Source organism: Tachypleus tridentatus, chromosome 12 (genome assembly GCF_004210375.1).
Source record: "Tachypleus tridentatus isolate NWPU-2018 chromosome 12, ASM421037v1, whole genome shotgun sequence".
NCBI lineage: Eukaryota > Metazoa > Arthropoda > Merostomata > Xiphosura > Limulidae > Tachypleus > Tachypleus tridentatus.
This window is the reverse complement of record NC_134836.1, coordinates 34,176,170-34,192,136: the sequence shown is the minus strand read 5'-3', so window position 1 is coordinate 34,192,136 and position 15,967 is coordinate 34,176,170. Positions and strand designations below refer to the sequence as shown.

At 34.0% G+C, this 15,967-nt stretch overlaps 1 long non-coding RNA gene across 2 annotated transcripts in view; it reads left to right on the top strand.

The window, feature by feature from the left end:
- The window catches only part of LOC143235571 (uncharacterized), a 68,488-nt gene extending 55,691 nt beyond the window's left edge, over nt 1-12,797 (top strand). For both annotated transcript variants that reach the window (XR_013019300.1, XR_013019299.1), the window contains one exon: nt 11,354-12,797. This is a non-coding gene — a long non-coding RNA (uncharacterized LOC143235571). The remainder of the gene's footprint in view (nt 1-11,353) is intronic.
- The last annotated feature ends 3,170 nt before the right edge of the window (nt 12,798-15,967 follow it).

Genomic DNA, 15,967 nt, shown 5'->3' with positions numbered 1-15,967 from the left:
GTTTAAATGTTGAATATCGTTTCAATACATTCAACAATGTATTTCGAGTAGAAAGCGCATGCGTTTCAAATACAATAATAGTATATTGTTGGGTTTGATTACACATTAATATGGTTAAAAATTATATTGGTGCACTTTAAATTGACTTTAAATACAGGAATAATTATATTCTTTGTTCATGTACAATATACTTAAATTATACAATATTAAAAGTTTACTACTAATAAAACGGCCCGGCATGGTCAGGTTGTTAAGGCGGCTGACTCGCAATCTGAGGGTAGCGGGTTCGAATACCCGTGACACCTAACATGCTCGCCCTTTCAACCGTGGGGGCGTTATAATGTGCGGTTAATCTCACAATTCGTTGGTAAAAGAGTAGCCCAAGAGATGGCGATGGTTGGTGATGAATAATCTTATAATCAGTCCTTCTCGTCTTACACTGCAAAATTAGGGACGGCTAGCTTGTAACTTTGCGCGAATTTAAAAAAACAACAAACAAACTAACTAAATAATAAAAAGTCCATAAATACATCAGTATTATACGATTAACAAACTTAGCGTATAAGTTTTCTTGTGCATATTTCTAGAATAATATCTTATAATTTAAATTCTCTTGAAATGTAAGTTATTTATAATAAAAGTATAGTAATTTAGTATTCAAATAACACATTTTACGTACGCTATTTGTATACTATTTTATCACAAGGTTCTTCATATGACGGCTAATCATAATCGTCACGTACGTTATGCTATCTTTCCTATTCGCCCATTGGATAAAATAATATAAAAAATATATTAGTTATATAATTATCTTGGGATCAAGCTGTTTGTAGATACTCAGTCATCTTGGCCTCAGTATCTTTGCATTGTGTCTCTAAGTCCACTATCTCTTACTCTTTAGAATTCTCAGCTCCTCCAGTGATACCTACTAGGCTTGACAAATCCGCGTCGATGACATTTAGTATTATGTTATATAAATACCTTCAGCAGGTTTTTGGCCTCCACTTGTTTGGTGGGGTGGGGGGTATTATTACCTCAAAAGGGGCCGCAGTCCGACTGGAGAGATCATCTGTTTAAGCCATTATACAGTAGCGTATCTGTCAGTCAGTCAGTGAACACTAAAATGACGTCAAATAAGAGACGCTTAACGTGCAGATGCCATGAATATCGAGAAACATCATGCACTCTGTAGACTACAATACAACATAGCATATTAATTTCAAAAACAAGACATTAAAGTATTTGTTACTTTTAATTATGGTTTTATTTACTCTTGAAATAGAACACTTTCGGGGACACTGCAGAGGTACATCTAGTTAAAATAATCCTTTTTTGTTATAAGGAACAAGGCTTTCCATTTATGCTTGCCTTCTTTAGTATATCTCATCTGTTCTCCCAGTGTGTTGATCGCTGTTTCAATAGCCAATTATTTCTCCTCCTTCTTCTCTGTAAACATGAATATCGTGTTCATGTTAAAGTGTAGAACTTCCTTGTTCTAGTTATGTATAAACTGCAGTTTTGTATTCATTTTTGCTTAACTATAAATAGGTAACATGCGTAACACAAATCTCTGGACTTCACAAACTCTACTTACTGCCGATTCCTGGACTCACTTGCTCCACCATGATTTTCACGTCACCCTTTCACCGCTGTTAGTACTTAAAGATAATTTATACAAGATCTTCTCTTAAACATTCGCTTGCTTAATTTGGCTTATAGCATGACAAATGTTGCTCATGAAAACTGATGATATATATATATATATAGCGCTTTTACGTCTATCGTCTCCAAGTGGCCCAACAAAGGCCTTTGTCGTTACTGAATATATATTATAACATATTATTCCTCGCTTCCTCTAATGGCTTCTTAGAACAGTGTCTAACAAACTGTATGAGAATAGAATTTTTACCGAAGGATGAATATTTAGTAATATTAAGAAGTATCTTTTAATATTACTCCTTGTGCAGTCCAAAGTTAGTCCAAAGATGAAGTATTTAAAAGAAAAATAGATTTTTCATTTAGTGCACTTCAGTCTTCTTCAGAAAACGTACTGTAATGTAATAAGCTTTCAAGTGAATTATTTTGAAATCTACAAATCACTTACATAATCATCAAGGAAAATTATCTTTTCAAACTATAGAAAAATTGTTTTCTTATTTCTTGTAATTTCGATACTCTAATAGAACAACTTACTGAAGTTGTACTTCTTCCAACTTACTCAAGAATTTTCACAATTTGATTGTGCTATTATTCAGTAATAATATACACGATACTGCACTGTACTGGACCTTTAAGAACACTGTATCATGGATCACTGTAGTGGTTTATAACAGGAATCGTCAATTTATTTTTTTTATTATTATTATTTTATATTGTTGGGTGTGAGTTTTGTACTAAAACGTGGCTAATATTACTAAATGCATCATTCCGCATTGTGTAGAGTAGGTTTTATGGTTATTTGACTACCTAGCAAGCAACAACGGCTGTATAACCGTTAACATCCAATCCTGTTAATGGAATCTATAATTTACATGGAGCTTCAAAACACTGAACAATAAAATATTTGCTACTGGAGAAAACTCAGTCAGAGTAATTTGATGGTGCTGATTTCAAAAATGTAGTCAGAATTTGTTCATAACCTCTGGATTCTCAGGTATTGTTATATGTCAATATTTGTAAGTACTATATGAGATACAGTCATGTGAAAAAGCTAGGACACCCTATGAAAGCCTGTGTATTTTCGTAACATTTTTGGATATATAGATATTTAATCTCAATTTTACTATACTGAGAGATTATAGGAATATAACTAAACAATTAAAACTGAAGGAAAGACTTTTCAAGATCTTCTATAAATGTAATTCTACAAAAATGCATATTCTAACTGATGAAAACGTTAGGACACCCTACCCTCTAATAACTAGTGTTACTCCCTTTGGATGAAATAACTGCAGTGAAACGCTTCTTGTAGCCAGCCATCTATCAGTCTCTGACATCGGTCTGAAGAAAGTTTGCCCCACTCCTCAATGCAGAATTATTTCAGCTGTGAGATGTACAGCCCGTTTCAAGTTACCCCACAGCATCTCAATGGGATTAAGATCTGGGCTTTGACTCGGCCATCCCAGGACTCTCCATTTCTTAGTTTTCAGCCTTGGTAGATTTACTGGTATGTTTTGGGTCATTGTCGTGTTGCAGGGTCCAGTTTTGCTTCAGCTTTGATTTTGGTACAGATCATCTCACATGATCCTCAAACACCCTCTGATACACAGTAAAATTCATGGTGGATTCTATGATTGTGAGATGTCCAGTCCTGCTGCAGCAAAGCAGCTCCAAACCATGACACTTCAAAACACTGAACAATAAAATATTTGCTACTGGAGAAAACTCAGTCAGAGTAATTTGATGGCCCAATTACTACAAATTTATTGTATAACATACAATATATATGTATTATATATGTATTTGTACTTATAATGTTGTAAGTTACAACATTATACCTTGGTATAAGGTTCTTTTCCTGGAATGCTATTTTTGGTTTACATCAAACATGTCCTCTGTTCTGGTGTCCAAATAATTGAATTTTGGACTCATCTGTCCAAAAAACATTTTTCCAGAAGTCCTGGTCTTTGTCTATATTCTCTCTGGCAAACTTCAGTCTGGCCTTGATGTTTCTCTTAGAGAGCAAAGGTTTCCTCCTTGCACACCTCTCATGCAAGTTGCAACTTGTGCAGTCTCTTTCTGATTGTAGAGGGTTTCACTTTCACATCAACAGTAGCCAGAGCCTGCTGTAGGTCCAGTGATGACATGTTAGGGTGTTTGGAGACCTCTTTTAGCATCTTGCGGTCTGCTCTCGGGGTGAACTTGCTTGGACTACCAGACTTGGGCATGTTGGCAGTTGTTTTGAAAGCCCTCCACTTGTTGACTATTTTCCAAATAGTGGAATGGCTGATTTCAAAATCTTTTGGGATCTTTTTAAATCCCTTACCAGACTCATAAGCTGCTACAATTTTCTTTTTGAAGGGCTCACAGCTCTTTTGCTCTCACCATGGTGCTCACTCTCACTTCAACAGTCAGGAGCACACCAAACTAAATGTCTGAGGTTTGAATAGGGCAAGCCTCATTCAACATGCTGAGTAACGATCTTCTAATCATGTGCACCTGGTGTGATACATCTGTGTGTGAGTTGAGCCATTTTAAGTGGGAATAAATGTGGGAGTGTCCTAACTTTTCCTTCAGTTAGAATATGCATTTTTGTCTTTTCTTCAGTTTTAATTGTTTAGTTATATTCCTATAATCTCTCAGCATTGTTGAAATTGAGAGTAAATATCTATATATCCAAAATGTTACAAAAATACACAGGCTTTCATAAGGTGTTCTAACTTTTTCACACGACTGTATAATTCAGATTTAAGTTCATAAAAGAGGGACATAAAACTAAAGAAACAAGATTGTTAAGATTTGTTAATTTAACAAGAGAGGTTAATTGAAATAATGTCAACACGATATCTCTAACTTTACGCTCATTTCTTGACTTTTAGCGATTGCACTTTCATTTTAAGCAATCTATTTTATTTGTATAATTGTTTTAAGATCCCTATTCCCCTTTTATACATTAACAATTTTTAATAATCTTCTACATGTGTGTGTGTTTTCTTATAGCAAAGCCACATCAGGCTGTCTGCTAAGTCCACTGAGGAATAATCTTGTAATACCAGGACTCATCAGGTAGACTGAATTGTACAGTACAGCGTATTTGGTGAAATGCGAAATATAAATATGTTTGTCAAAGAATAGTTGAAACACTATAGTTACTCTTGTTAATGGAAACCTGCACTAGGTGATTTACTAATAACGTGATTTAAATTATTATCAGCGCGAATCTTATTTTGAAATTACTATTATACAAATATTGCCAGCTAAGACACTTTACACCTTATGATAACATTCACTTTAAATCAGTTCTTCCCAGAGACGTAACCGTTAAATTGTCTGTTTCAGCGCATAGTCACATGGTAAGCTATTTGCACTCTGTCCGCCGCAGAGAACTGAACCCCGGATCTTAGCGTTGTAAGTCCGTGAACTTACGGGTGACCCAATAAGGACTGGACTTACTTTTAGACCCTGACCTCACTTACTACATATTAATAGTAATTAAACGTTAAATAAAAAAACAAACAAACAACAACAACGTTTGAATAAGTATAGCTAATTAACTATATTGTTCTTAACTTTGTTACTTATAGAGATTAGAATATACTGTTTCATCGCTTTTAACAATATTTTCAAACTTAAGCCCAATTTTATCTTTTACGAGTTTCGGCCATCTCATGAGATTCACTCTACATCTGTATACCAAGTGAACGGCGTAAAATAATGTGTGTAATAACAATTTAATAATAAGAGTAGCACTAAACAAGGAATAGCGTATGTATATATATTACCTATAATGTATTCTAGTGCTAACTTTTCTGGCATTCAAGAAACTTTCTTAACTGACCAAGACATTACAACAGGGCCTCCTGTAACACAAATGTACAAACATTTCAAAAAAAGACTAACATTACAGATGAACAAAATATATTACTCTTACCAAGAAAAGGTTTCCAAAGTAAACTACTATACCGTGAATGACATCGCTAAGATAATAGATGATTGCGAAGGTTTGGCTGAAGACATAATAAATGGAAGTGAAGATGTACGAAAGCATTCAGGAAGTACTTCTAGGAGTACAGATATTTCCTGTCTAATTAGACTAGAAAATATATTATTTTTACTCTCATTTGATCAGCCAACTAGAAATTACTAATAAAAGATTAGTTGGTCAAGGAATCATATAGAATAAACAAAAACAACTAATGAAAACGATTAACATTTTAATGGCTTGATTAAAGCTATTTACATTGATAGAAGGTGGACATCTCATTCTAGTATTCGATGCAATACGTATCTTTAGATATTGAACCCATGATATCACACGCATCTAGATACAAAAGCTTTACCAACGGTTTGTTTCAAAGTTTGACAGTCTAGTCTATAATTTATTTATCTGTATTAACAACACTGTCTTATTTAAGTACTTCACAGTTTACAATGTTTTTTTTTTTTTGTCAGATTCTCAGTTTTGATCAACTAAATGGCAGCTGGCAAGAGAAATAAAGTTACTATTTGTCTAATTTGTTATTGTTACTTTGTTATATTACTTTGTGTGTAACGTTTCTTATAAAAGAAGTGAATACAATACATGGTACTGAATACTCATCTTACTTTATTAATGCATTAATTTTTAGGAAAACTGTTTTATTAAAGGTTCTGATTGTGTTCTGTACAAAAGACTTATAATGTTTACTGAAAGCTTATCAAAAATGTCGTGAAGAAACATAAATCGTATCATACCAGTTGATGTATCTGCGGACTTACAACGTTAGAAACCGGATTTCGATACCCGTGGTGGGCAGAGCACAGTTAAACCATGATGTAGCTTCGTATTTAACTTCAAACTAACTGAGATGACCGAAACAACTATGCTAGAAACACAAAGCATCGCATACAAAAGACAGTTTTTCTTTAGAATAAAATCACATCTAATTATTTGTCGTGTCCAAACAATGTGATTTACTGACATATAATAGCTATTATATACTGATAGGATGCGTTAATAGCAGAGGAGAAATACTGAACATAACACCTTGTGTTTATGCTATGTGAAAGTTCACGTTTATTGAGAGACATTAGAAAGAGGGAGCTGGTAATGAAGGAAAGTCACTGGATAGATAACTCGCTTTTTCTACCATCGAACTGTTCGCCTTTCTCGCTCACCAGTTCAAAGTTGGAACTTCCTACTTTTTACTTTGTAGCTGCTAACTGTCTAGTAATGAACTATAAGCTGACTTTAATGTCTATCAATATAAGCTTTCGGTCAGAACAACCAACCTGCCTACTTAGATCAATAATAGAATTACATCGGTGATGATCACAGCTAATTAAATGCATTATTTTTACATTATTATTATTTATAAAAATTAGGTGACAACTTTTTGTTAGGTACCCTTATTGTTAACGATAATATCTCACATTGTTCGGCCAGTTAGTCATTCCTATAACCATACGTGTACTAAGTTAACGTAGGAAAACAGTCTCCACAATGAAAATACAATAATAAAAACTGATACGTTAAATGCTGACCAGGACTCTAAATGCAAGGCTACTGGACGGCTATCTGCGCTAGCAATTCTTAATTTAAAACTGATAGACCAAAGGGAAGAAAGCTAACCAATTCTATCCACCGTAAACGATTGGGTAATTCTTGTCGAATAATAGGATTGAACATCATTATAACATCTTCACTGTTGAAAGGGCGTACCTGTTTGGTGATGGGATTCAAACCCGCAATTCACAGATTATGTGTATCGAACTAGCTTTAAGTGCTATTGAAGATTTAATGTTTTTTTAATTCATTATTTAATCTGGTGATCAATGAAAGTTCGTTAAACGGCTCACAAAGCGTAAGTTTAAGGAAGCTTGGTTATAATCTGACACGAAATATGAATATCTATATATGTATATATATGCTTGTATACATATTCTATGAATGTTTAATTGAAATACTTGGTCAGGTCGTTTTTGTTTGTTTGTTTTTGAATTTCGTGCCAAGCTATACGAGGGCTATCCCCAATTTAGTAATGTAAGACTAGAGGAAAGGCAGCTAGTCATCACCACCCACCGCCAACTGTTGGGCTACTCTTTTAACAACGAATAGTGGGATTGACAGTCACTTTATAATGCTCCCTCGACTGAAAGGGCGAGCATGTTTGATTCTATGGAAATTCGAACCCGATGTTTAGAGTTCAAAGTATTAGTGGGAATCGTTTTATTTTCGCCAAATAGTGAAGACATTACGGGGGTATCGGTAAGTATATAAAATAAAGGTATACATTTTGTTGCTTGAACGAATAGTAGGGCTGTGATATATTAATGTCTCGATTTTACGGCAGAAAGCGTGAGGTAATAAAAGTTTGGTAATGATTCACAGTGTAAGAAACAACCATATGGTTCTTCAGTTTCAACCTTACAACTGCACTGTTCCTAGAAAATAATAAATCTTTGATATATCCATATTGTAATGTCTTAAGGTCTACAAAGAAAAGAAATATATAAATCACATTTCTCAAATATTTTTCTGCAGTGATAATTGGTAGATGGCCCACACTCAGAGCTCCCATGACGCTTAGCAGCAATTCTCACAGTTTACAACGCTAAAATTCAGGTTTTCATACCCATCCCATGTATAGTACAGATACCCCGTTCTGTAGATTTGTATTTAATAACAACCAAACAAAGTTTATGTATTTAAGGAATAAAACAACTTCACGATATCTTTGAGAAGTAAATACTGTAAAAAGATGTAACATTTATTTACTTAAAAGTTGAGTAGAACTGTACACAGCAACAAGAATATGATTTCAAATTACCGACTTGTTTCTTATTGTTCATAAACGGCTAGGTCCACATATCTTATGTCATGAAGTAATTGATGAGGTCCACATAACTTATGTTATGAAGTAATAGGTAAAGTCCATATATGTAATGACGTAATAATCGATGAAATCCACACATATATATACATTATTTCATGGAGTAATCGATGAGATATAGATATCTTATTTTATGGCGTAATTGGTAAGTTCCACATATCTTATGTGTTGATGTAATGTTTATGTTTTCGCTTATTACAACACTCAGTGTAAATAACTGGAGAAGAAAATATAAAAGGTGATGTCATTTATTTTCTGCATGAAGTATAAGTTGCTACAGGAATTTTGTAATACCACGTCCTCCGCTGGTACAGCCGTAAGTCTACGGATTTCCAACACTAAAATCAGGGTCGACACAACAGATATTCCGATGGAGCTTTTCTATAAGAATAAAAAACCCACACGTATACGTAAAACAATATATATGCAAAGTCATGAATTCATAAATAATTAAAATGTTTGGCAAAATATGTTTTAAAAGTCAAAGTTAATCCTTAAGATCTCATGGGTAATTTTTGGGCGCATGAGCAGATGAACACATAAGCCTATTTTGACACTCGTGAACATGAGATCTGAACAATGAAGAAGTATTAAAATAATTACTGACTAATTTTCAAAAACTATTTTGTACAAATTGATCTATGGGTCTTATCTTTTACTCCATTAACTCAAATTTTAAAAAGGCAGTTTTCAACTTTAGCTTTCCATTTGAAACTTGTGAAACATTTAAATATCGAACTTTATCTGAGTAAGGTAAAAAAAAAAAAGTGCAAATAAAAAAGAACACACCAAATATCGCCACCTTGTGATCACGCCTACGGTTAAATTTGTAGCAAATAGTAATAAAATAACCAAAATAAGTTTATATCACAAATAATTTTTCAAATACGACTTGAAAATACCTATTGTATGTTACAAAACAAAACAGGTTATATAAATTACTCCAAAGATTCACAAGGCGCATAGGCAATGGACAAGAAACATAAAAATAAATGAATAAGTAATACGCGAGTTTATCGACCTTACATAACATCAAAGAATTGTATATTAAACTAGAAAAATACTGAAGACATAATTTATAAGAGACCTCAGGCAGTTGAAGTAACTTACAGCCATGAACCTGCCTGTCTAGAATAAATGTAATTACATAGAGATATGCTTGAACCGTAAGATCAACAAGATACACGTTTGGCTTATAAGATACTTTACAGGCTTAGAAAACTTCTGCTCTGTGAACGAGAACAAATTAGACGGTTTTAACTGGAATACCCTTATATTTTTCTTTCTTTTTGTGTATTTTTATATCTTCCTTTCTGTCATTGTATTTATTTAACTATAATCCATTCCCTTTGTTTTATGCTATCCATGAATCATTTATTTGTCTTATAGTTGTTTTTTTTAAATTTTTTCTAGACAAGTCGTGCAGCTTTTATTTGCTGTAGTTTTGGTCTGTTTTGTGTTGTTGTTTATTTTTTCTCGATAGGCAGTATAAATATAGCAGTTATGATATTTTGTTTAGCCTTCTCACTGGTTTTGTTTGTTTTGAATTTCGTGCAAAGCTACTCGAGGGCTATCTGCGCTAGTCGTTCCTAATTTAGCAGTGTAAGACTAGAGGGAAGGCAGCGAGTCATCACCCCCCACCACCAACTCTCGTGCTACTCTTTTACCAACGAATAGTTGGATTGACCTTCACATTATAACGCCCCCACGACTGAAAGGGCGAACATGTTTGGTGCAGCATGGATTCGAACCCGCAACCCTCAGATTACGAATCGCACGCCTTAACCCACCTGGCCATGCTGGACCTTCCTTCTCACTGGTTGATTGGTTTGGATTTTGGTCGGGTCGCTAGGCTGTATTCTAGTCCTAGGTTGTATCATATAATCGTTTTTTGTTTGTTTTAGTCCTTGATCTGTCATATATTTCTTTAGTTTTAGTTTTAAACACAAATCTACACAATGGGCTATCTGTGCTCTGCCAACTGTGGATATTGAAACCCGGTTTTTAACGTTATAAATCTTAAGACTTACCGTTTTTATGGGCGATACTCGTTCTGCGGTTAAGTCGTATTGATGTTTTGTTTAGCTTTTAAATTGGTTACAATTCTTTTCTGAGGATATATCCTTATTTTTGGTCATGTCACGTACTCTTCTGTTGGTCCTTAGACAGACTACAGGCTATATAAGCTTGTGTTAGAATTTAGGTTTTGAAACTTCTTAACTAATGCTTGATCTTGTAGTTTATTTAGGTTCACTGACACTTGATTGTTGTCTTGAAATTGTGTTTTGGGTTTGGGCTAAATTGCTCTCGTTTTGATCATTGACGTTTCAATATGTATATATATTAGTGCGATTCAAAAGTAACAGAAATAGTTTTACATTATCCTAATGTTTTTAACACATAACATGCTAGTTGTTGAAACACCAAAAGAGTTTCAGGTCTATCGGATCATTCTAAGGCGTGACCCAAGGCATGTATATTTCACCGCGTTTTTCAGTAAAATCGGGCTCGTTTCCTCCATTTTCTGAAAATATTCAAAATTAAATATTTTAAGAACAGCTCACTGAAAATTGAGCAAAAAAATTTAACCAGTGAGCGTTTGCCTTGAGGTGTGACGACCCTCCCCACATAGTGTTTCCAGTCAGCTTATTAGCGACCCAAAAATAAATATATTTTTACCACTTGTAGACATTCATTTTTGAAGCTTTAACCATTGTTGTATTATTTGACAAGGTTTTGACAAGGGTATTTATTTGTAATAACATTATTCATACCAATTAAATATATGAACAGAAATAACTGTATTTTTTTTTTTATTTCAGATATTTCAACTGGAAATTAGAAGTGGAAAACAATATGATCCTCCTGAGTTACAAACTCTGGCTTCCAAGTCAACCAAGTCAAAGCTGAGGTCTGACATAGCCAAGTTCCTTGATCAGATGGAGAACATTACAGGACACAAGCTTCCAACTACCGGACAAGTCAAGAAGTTGCAAAGCAGTTTCAGGCCTCTTTTACTTTCATACACAGAGGTGTTGGTAGTCCAATTGTCTGATTCTGGTAGTTGATCCTTTCACTAATTCCCACCTCTTCCTGTGGTGATCTTTATCTGGTATTATATAGAAGTGCTGATTTGGTATTATAGTTATCCGGTATTGGAGTAACACTAAAATAATGAGTTATTTCTACATGTCATAATAGTCTTTCTACATTCAATTCGTGGCCTATTTAAATTTTCTGCCAATCCTACATGAAGTTTTAGATCAGTTCTTCACTTTTTACTGAGTTCTGTATTTTTGTTCTTATTCTAAGCTTTATTACAATTCATAATTAAGTGCACTCAGTAGCATAGCAATACGTCTGCGGACTTATACAACTATGAATCGGGTTTTGATACTTGTGGTAAGCAGAACACAAACAGGTCACTGTGCAGCTTTGTGCGTAACTACAAATAAACATAATAAAGCTGTAAGCATATCTGGTTTTGGTTTCAAATATTCACACAAAAAATCAAAAAAGCTATCATAATTAAACATCGTGGTTTCCAGTTATATGCTGTTACCTAGAAAGATATAAAAAACTTGACTTTAAGATATGTATTGTAAGATCTTTCTTGTTCTTCAAAGCACTTTAAAACTCTTTGCATTAATTTATTCAAATTGTGTATTAATACAGGTCATACAACTCGCAATTTAAAATTGTGAGCAAAAGAAGTAAAATGCTCATTTCTATATGTGCTTAAGGATTCAAAACATGTGCAAACTCATGGGAAGAATATGCTGCAATTAGGGATTTTTTTTGTAACCCGTAGGAAAGTTTCGGGAGCAGATTTATCTCTATTCCTATAGGAGTTGAAGAAAATTAACTTCTCGCCATCTTGCGGCTGCTTTAAAGAGCGTTTTTCAAGCAATTTGATTAAAAGCATATTTTTATTTTCCTTTGATTTAGATATTTGTTTGCTAAAGAGAGCTTTTAATGTCATGTTGACACAACATTTAGAAATTTTTCATAAAAGTGGAGGCTTTGGTTGTGTGGTGTGCAGACATAAGTGCAGGATAGTAAGTAAAAGAATCAGTAAAATCATTTAACTGTTGCGTTGTTCAGTTCATTGCGATGTTATTGAAAATATAGATAAGTTTGCCAATGTTACGTTTGTACTGTTCTCGTACTTCGCTTACATTTCATACATCCATCAGTCATATTTAATTTGTACTATTAGGAATTCACTCATACTAATATAAACATAACAAACTATTATATATGCAAAAACGGCTCGTTTGGGTTGAGAAAATATTTTACATAGAAGAGCGAACAAGGTCGAAAAGTTGTTCGCTCTTCTATGTAAAATATTTTCTCAACCCAAACGAGCCGTTTTTGCATATATATTTCTCTACTAGTGGGTTTTCTCGACATCACTGATAACAAACTATTGTTCATTGCTGACAATGAATAATAAATAGACTTAGAAACAGGTTCTGTTTCTTATTGGTGATATATTACTTTCTTATTTCACCTCTTTTAGTTTATTTGCTCTCTTTCACATCTCCCAGTCTTTTTTCTTTCTTTTCTTTTCGGTAAACTTCTGTCTTTTATACTCTTTTCTTAAGCTTATGCCAAATAGATGCCTTTGCTTCTGACCTTTTATCTGTCTCCCGTATTTCAAATTATAACATTTCATAACCAGATGGAGTCTTGTGGTTTCCAATCCAGCTGAACTGAAAGAGGCAGCCACTAATTCACTCACACCAATTATTTTCTATTGACCTAGAGTACTGTAATCTTCTAATTCCTTAGTGACAGGCCAAATGCTGGCTACTATATGAACTTTTCGACTGATGTTCCTTATGTCTAAATCAATAACATATCTCCTTCTTGTCCGTAATACATTCAGCACTGTTGATTCCATCTCGTCTTGGTTGTTTTTCTTTCTAATCTCATCTCTTACCTGGTTACTCTGGCTATTTGTCATCTACTATTGTTACTGATGTATTTTTCAACCCGACAGCTTCTACTCCATTACTAAGAAAATCCGAAAGTCTTATCTATCATTAGCACTTGATATACTAGACATTTTATCTTTGACTTCAATACAACATATTATATTTTCTCTTAATTATGTAGTTTTCAAATGTTTGCTGCAGAACTTAGCTGACATGGTCACATCGTAAACAATTTGGTGAACGTTTTTAACCTCTCTCCTTGTTAACAAAATCAATCTGCTGAGAGGTTCTTCATTGGAATATCGAGGAACGTTGACTTAGTTTTATTTATCTTTGTTAAGTAGTTCCACTAGTTTGATTTTCATCTGCTAACTTCACTGTCTCACATGCATTTGTTGGCCTTCTAACTGTTAAATAATTACTAACTATGTTGATAGTCTTGTCAACATTTGTTCTTGAAATGCCAAATTTGCAATTAATTCAGTATATCCAGTATAGCTAAATTCGTTAACCCATTTAACTACTGCCTCATGCAGCATTTTTCCATACTTTGTAAAGGCCGTATTTGCCTTTTTTTTTTCTAACTCTCTAAGCTTCTTGCAATAAATATCCAGACTTAATTAATACGTCTCTAAAATAACTAATTTCATATCATAATTTAATTATTTTGTACTTCCAATCTAATTGTATGTTTCTAATGCTTTTACAGGTAATGCAGAAAATAATTTGTTCACCGTATCCTGTGGCTATCATTCCTTTGTTTTCGCTACTTTTTTAAAACACAAAAAAACTACATCTATATAACGTTCTCAAATCTTAGATGACTCCAAGTGGGTGCTTCTTTCATGTGTTAACTTTTTCTTACAAGAATCATCCTGCTTTTAATTCTTCATCAACTAATATTATTTATTATTTTTCCCTTTCTTCTAGCTTTAGCTTTAAATGTTTTTTCTCACCATCTGTTCTGAAGCGTTTACTCTTACCTTCTACTTCTAAGTGTTTATTTTCAAGTTTCTAGCATCTTATTTCAAGCTGTATCTTAGTAGGATCTAACTGTTTCCATGACAACCTTGGCAAAAACCACTCGCATTTCCTAAATGTTCACCATGCCAAAGACTAAAAACAATTATCTAATGTAATTTTATTTCAGGTATCTCATTTTGTTCCAATTGCTACAACATGTTTTACTCAATTTTCTATATTTATTTACCACATGATTTCTCGGCAAGGATTTTCAATTCTCGCCCATGTTGAAATTAATTTTACACTCTTAAACGATGAACCACATAATTTATAACTAGTAAGAGTTAATTGAAGCATCATCTAATCCAAAACAGGCAAAATAAGAACGAAATATAAATCTTAATCTCTTTTCTGACTTTACTGTTTCACCCAACTAACTTTCCTTCTCGGATTTTACTGATATTATTGGGTTTTAATTCCTAACAATTGATGAATCCCACTTCTGACAGCAGTATGTTACTATTTGTTATTCTCGCATAATGCCTTCCACACTAGAAAACACAATTAAACAGCAATAATAAATATAATTGTTACTTCCACATTCTCTACAACTTCACATTCTTCCAACAGCTGCATATGTAGGTGTCAAGAAGACCCTGGAAAAACAAAGAAAATGATTCTATTTAGTTGTTTGTCAAGGTTCTGTTAAGCTTCTGTGTAAGTTGAGAGAACTATACTGTGGGTGAAAAGGTCTGAAGCACGACTGGAGAGAGCTGTTGTCGATGCACTTGCTCCTATATTACAAATTGTTTGTTTGTTTGTTTGTTTTGGAGTTTCGCACAAAGCTACTCGAGGGCTATCTGTGCTAGCCGTCCCTAATTTAGCAGTGTAAGACTAGAGGGAAGGCAGCTAGTCATCACCACCCACCGCCAACTCTTGGGCTACTCTTTTACCAACGAATAGTGGGATTGACCGTCACATTATACGCCCCCACGGCTGGGAGGGCGAGCATGTTTAGCGCGACACGGGCACGAACCCGCGATCCTCGGATTACGAGTCGCACGCCTTACGCGCTTGGCCATGCCAGGCCTATATATTACAAAGTGACAGTGTTAAAAATATATCATGATTGTGATAGACTTTTCACTTAAACATAGAATAAAAGTTTTGGAAAACTCGTAAATAAACTTATTTCAAGATTTGAGATACCCATGGGACTTCATTCAGATCAAGAACAGAACTTTAAACCAACTTGTTTGCGAAGGTGTGTTATATCCTTAATATAATAATAAAAGCTCAGGTGCTTATAGCTTGGTAGAAAAATAAAAACGTAAACCTTTAAATAAACTATACATTTATGTATACGAACATCAGAAAATATACGATCAAGATTTGTTACTATTTATGAATTATTGAACAGTAGTACACAAAGCTACAAGCCATGACTACTGATGTTTGGAAGAGAAACTAAAATCCCATTGGATGTTTTCTGTAGTCATTCACAGGACAGTCACTCAGCAGTCTTATACAGAT